This window comes from Tenrec ecaudatus, chromosome X (assembly GCF_050624435.1).
Source record: "Tenrec ecaudatus isolate mTenEca1 chromosome X, mTenEca1.hap1, whole genome shotgun sequence".
Classification (NCBI taxonomy): Eukaryota; Metazoa; Chordata; class Mammalia; order Afrosoricida; family Tenrecidae; genus Tenrec; species Tenrec ecaudatus.
In genome coordinates, this window is record NC_134548.1 from 149,457,493 (window position 1) to 149,462,908 (window position 5,416).

The 5,416-nt window shown below is 43.3% G+C and overlaps 1 pseudogene; it reads left to right on the plus strand.

The window, feature by feature from the left end:
• Positions 1-1,276: 1,276 nt before the first annotated feature.
• LOC142435438 (small nucleolar RNA SNORA32) lies at positions 1,277-1,404 on the plus strand (annotated as a pseudogene).
• The last annotated feature ends 4,012 nt before the right edge of the window (positions 1,405-5,416 follow it).

The window sequence follows — 5,416 nt, forward strand, 5'->3', positions numbered from 1 at the left end:
TCCATTGTTTCAGGCAGCAGCATCTCCATTCTCTCCATGAATCTAACAGCCTCTTCTACCTCATCCTGGGTATGACTTGAACTTTGGAGTGATGCAGGTGAGCCTCTGATCTGTGAATTCTGTCTTTGTAAAATAGCGGGTCCTTTGGATTTTCCTGGGGAATAGAATCAACTGGTAAGTCTTGTGGCAACTTGAACATGCCCACCTTCCCGAGCCTTTTAACGCCCTCCTCCACGTGCCATCCGCAACTCAGACATCCCTCAATACAGGCCATTACTTTTCCCTAAAGGCCTTCCTGAGGGCAGATGTGCACCATTTCTCAAGGTTCTTGACAAGTGCAACTCTTGTCTCTCTGAAGAATTCTCAGGTCAATAAACTCTTCCTTTTAAATTAAAAAAATTATGTGCTATTTTTTATATCATTTTATTGGGGGCTCATAGAACTCTTATCACAATCCATCCATACATCCATTGTATCAAGCACATTTGTACGTTTGTTGCCATCATCATTCTTAAAGCATTTGCTTTCTACTTGAGCCCTTGGTATCAGCTCCTCATTTTTCCCCTCCTTCTCCCCACCTGCTCCCTCATGAACCCTTGATAATTTAGAAATTATTAGTTTTTCATGTATTACACTTTCCGACGTCTCCCTTCACCCACTTTTCTGTTGTCCATCCCCCAAGGAGGGGGTTATCCTTTTCAATTTTATAATCCAATCCTCCCCTCTTGATCAAGTACCCTCAGGATCTAGTCTTGTATTGCTGATACATGCCAACCGCCTTTTGTGATTTCTTTATATGACTAGGGCGTGTCTGAAAGGTCAAGGAAAATGGAATGAAAAGAGCGAGGAAGATTCCACCAACCTTCTGAAGCCCCTCATATAACAATTTGCCCTCGCACACTCCTTTCTTAGGCCTAGCATCATCTCTGTTGAGTCTTCCAGCATGGGGCTGGGAAGGTGCTCAATTTAAATAAGAGTGAGGTGGGCCATCTCTATGGGTTCAGAAGATTTGGAATAGTCTGTGTTGTCCAAATCATTGCCTGTATTCTCCTAGATGACCCTCTTCTTGGTTGGGTTTTGAACTTTATTTGAAGTTTAGCTGCTCTGACAGTCCTGGATTTGGGTCTCAGAGTTCTCTGCTCTCCTTATATAAGAGCTGGGCTGAGCTTTTGGTACTCAGCCCAGGATGTCTCCTTGGCTTTCAGCTCAAGCTTCAATGTCCAAGGGCTTCCATAAGAAAATAACCCACAAAAAAAAAAGAAAAGAAAATAGCCCACGGTCAATACCAAGGCTTTTTGAATGCAGTTTCTGGTTTGCTGCAGACATGGCCATCAAAGATTTCCCAGTCGGTTGTTTTTTTCATTTCTTGCTACCTGGCGAGCCTTCAACCAATTGGAAACATCAATTACTGAGCTCTGCACTAATAGAAATATGAAAGCTATATGCATTTTCTGTAGGCTTTATGATGATACTCAATGCATTTTGTTTTGTGCTAATTTTTCAAGGAAAAGTTAAAGATCACACAGTGGATGGCTTTAAAGAACATGCCATTATTTTTCTCACAGGACAGAAGGTCATAACTCTGAATTCAGGGCATTGGCTCGAGGGGAAGGTCCTTCATATATTGCAACCACTCACGTATTGGGTGGTGAATACGTGTTTGCTTTTTGCTGACTATGAATCCTGCATCTGGCTCATTGAGCTCTGGTTCTTTAGACTTGTGATGACGGCTATTTCCCAACAGGCTGCTGGCTCAAGTCCACCCATAAGCATCTCAGAAGAAAGTCATAATGCAGTGGTTCTCAACCTGTGGGTCGTGACCCCTTGGGGGGGTGGTGTCGAACACCCCTTTTCCGGGGGTCACCCGATTTATAACAGTAGCAAAATGACAGTTATGAAGTAACAACAAAAATAATTTTCTGGTTGGGGAGTCTCCACAACATGAGGAACTGCATGAAAAGTTCGCGGCATTAGGAAGGTTGAGAACCACTGCCCTAATGGGTTATTTATTCCTGAAAACACAGCCATCAAAAAACCATGTGAAGCACAGTTCTACCTGGAAATGCATGGGGTTGCCCAACGCCGTGGCAACCAGCACTTGCAATCCACCACAGGTGAAAATTAACAATAAACTCTAGTGCCTGATGCCAGCTGCGCTCCACCAACTACCTAGAAGTGGATGGTCATTGCCACGTAGGCAGCGAATAATCTTTTCAAATGTCTCTCTTATTGATCATGTAATGCTCATCTTATTGATCATGTTCTCAGATGTTGGGTTCCCTGGAAATGGATAGAGCGTTTAAGTTTCAGATGCAAGTTATTTGTCATATTTGTTATCAAAGGCAGGGCGAAGATGCAGAGAGTGAAGCTGAACTGTAATGAAGGCACAACCAAGTCTCGGCCAACCCAGTGGGGAGCAAACATTGCCCATCAAGCCTTAATGACCACACCTTTATGTCCCTTAACCCGATGAACAGTTCTACTACGTCATACAGGGTCACTATTAGTCAAACTTGACTCAATTGCTGTAAATGTGAGCTTTTGTTATCCAAAACGTCCACATTTATTGGTATTCATAGAGCTGCATTTGTTTCCCTTTTCTGTTCACTGGCTTGCTCCCATTTCTTTGTGCTACATAAATCCAGGTGTGTTAGTCTGGGGACTTTAGAGAAACAAATCCACAGAAACTCATGTATAAGAGAGTTTTATATAAAGGTTAAGTGCACATCAATAAAACATCTCAACCCAGTGCTGCCCAAGCCCACAAGTCCAACATTAATCCATGTCTGACACCAATCTACAAAGTCCTCCCCAATCTCACAAACCACACACTATGACACCAACTGCAGGAGGAAAGTCGAATTAGCGAACATGTGAGAATCTCAGCGCTGGCAGGGGTCTCCACACGGCTGCTCCCTCACCCTGGGCTGCATTGGGGTAGGTCCATGTGGCTTCTCCTCAAGGATATCTTGCAGGAAGTGAGCCTTGCAAGCTGAATGAAGCAGGGAACTGGCTAAGTCAGCTGCACCCTAGTCTGACCATCAGAAAGCAAGAGACCTGAGAACTAGAAAGGCGAGGCTCACCAAGCCACTTATCTCTCTGCCCTTCAATTAACCCCACATGTAGTTTATCGGCCAGGTTGGCACAATAAACTTTAACTAACTCAGCAGGCAAGTGATATACTGAATGAAATAGGCATTTTTCAGTACTGAGTTAGAGGCACTGTGGGTCAAGCATTGAGCTGCTAACCACAGATTGTAGTCCAAACTCATCAGCTGCCCAACAAAAGATGAGGCTGTTTGTTCCCATAAAGATTTACTGTCTCCCCAACTCGAAGGAGCCGTTCTACTCTCTCCTGTTGAGTCTATCGGGATTGACTCAATAGCAGTGGGTTTGAGTTAATTAACATTAATTTATGCAGTGATGCTTACATCTTATGTCAACTTGATGCACCTGTGTGCAGGTAGTGGTGGAGTGCAGCCTCTTTATCAGGATATAGCCTAATGATGTCTCCTTCGGGTGTGTGGCTTCTTATGAGAGACATTGAGAACTTGCCTCTTTCTTTTGCCTCTCTCCTTCCTGCTTCACTGGGTTCTATGTCTCATGTTTGAGGCAGGTGGCCCATGTGGCCTGTTGACCCCAGGAGCTTTCAGGACCCTGTCATGTGAGGACCTTGGATCCAGGTGACTCTGCATCCGGGTGACTCTGATCACCGGTCTGTGGTCAACCAGCTTCTCACTTCACCTTTCTGCTTCATCTGATAGCAGCTGCATGAGTCTGGACTGGAGTTGAACTTGGCTAGGCCACTTTCTTGATATAACATTCTTTCTTATACATGAGTGTCACTAGTTTAGTTGCTCTAGAAAACTCAACCTAACACACATGAGATTGGATATCCAATAGTCCTTGTATTGGGCTAGATTCTCTAGAGAAGGAAAACCAGATATATATATATATATATATATATATATATATATATATATATATATATATATATATATATATATATTTATATGAGATATTTATATCAAGAAAATGGATCACAGTTGTACTAAAGGAAGCTTCTGCTGCCTCATGTAGCTTTACAGGTGCTGATGAAACCCAGACTGGCAGGAATCCCACAGACTAGTGTCTACAGAGGTGGATGAATCCAAGGTCAACAGCTCAGATGGCAGTCCATTGATGGCTCCCGGATCAGTAGGCAGTAACGCACACTGTTGTCTCAAGTCTAAAGAACCGAGGGTTTGATGAGCCATATGCAGGATCCATATCCAGCAAAAAGCAAACAAGTGTTGCCACAGAGTCCACTTATATAGAAAGTGGACTCCACTCCCAAGGAAACGTTCTATTAATTCCATCAAGGGCTATGGCCTGAGTAAGGGGTTTGCAGTGCAGCCTAGTTTTCTTGCCTTGGCTGCTCACAGCAGGTCCTATTGTGGAGTTAATTATTTGTGTGACGTCACATTATGGAGGATTACAAGGCCCTCGACTGCCAAACCACAAAGAAACTTGGCCCAGCCAAGTTGGCACAAAACCCAACTATCAGAGTACCTAACATGCAGCTGAATAAATTTTAAAAATTCAATTAATGAAAAAAAATTCAATTAATGAATGGGATGGAGTACTCCACTTCTAGAGGAGAAAATCAATGTTATCAGAAACAAAGAATTAGCTGGAAGAAAATTAGGGTGTCCTTGTAGACTCGAGTTTGTGGCTAAATCCTGAAAGGTAGTGGGAAACCGGTCCCAAAGTTGTAACTAGAGGTCATAAAATTAGGGTGTCACGTGGGCTTCCCAAACCTGTGACTGACACCTGCTTATTTGACAGTCTGAAAAATGTGCTCTGACCCTAGCTAGGTCAGACAGAGGGAATGCTGCTGGGCTGGCGATGAGAATGGAGAATTAGGAATGTGAGGACTGGCTCCTTATATTTGGGGGATTACATTCATGCTACTCCTCACTGCACACCCAGAACTAAGGCTTTGTTTATACAGCTATGCATTCCTGAGTGTTCATGATACATTCTATGAAACAAGACGTTGTGTGCTTTCGATGTTGTGCAAACACTGTGTTATATAGAGGATGTATGTTTATATTTGATACACTTATATTAAAGCAACCCACAAGATGTTCTGACTCTCCTATTACATCCAGTGGCTTGGGATTTACAAACTTGCACTTGCACTTGGTTGCCTCTGGGGAGCAGTGCTCTCCAAGCAACTCCAGGGAGTCTGGTTGGGGAGGGAAGCTCTGAGGGACAGGGCAGAGCTGTTCCCACCCAGTATCTCCCCTTATGGTGTTATGTGACATATATGATGCTATGTAATATATACCTGTATAGTTGAACTATGCCCTAAAGAAAATGTATACCTTACTTGCCATATTAGTATTTCCTTTCATATCACCAACATTAGTTA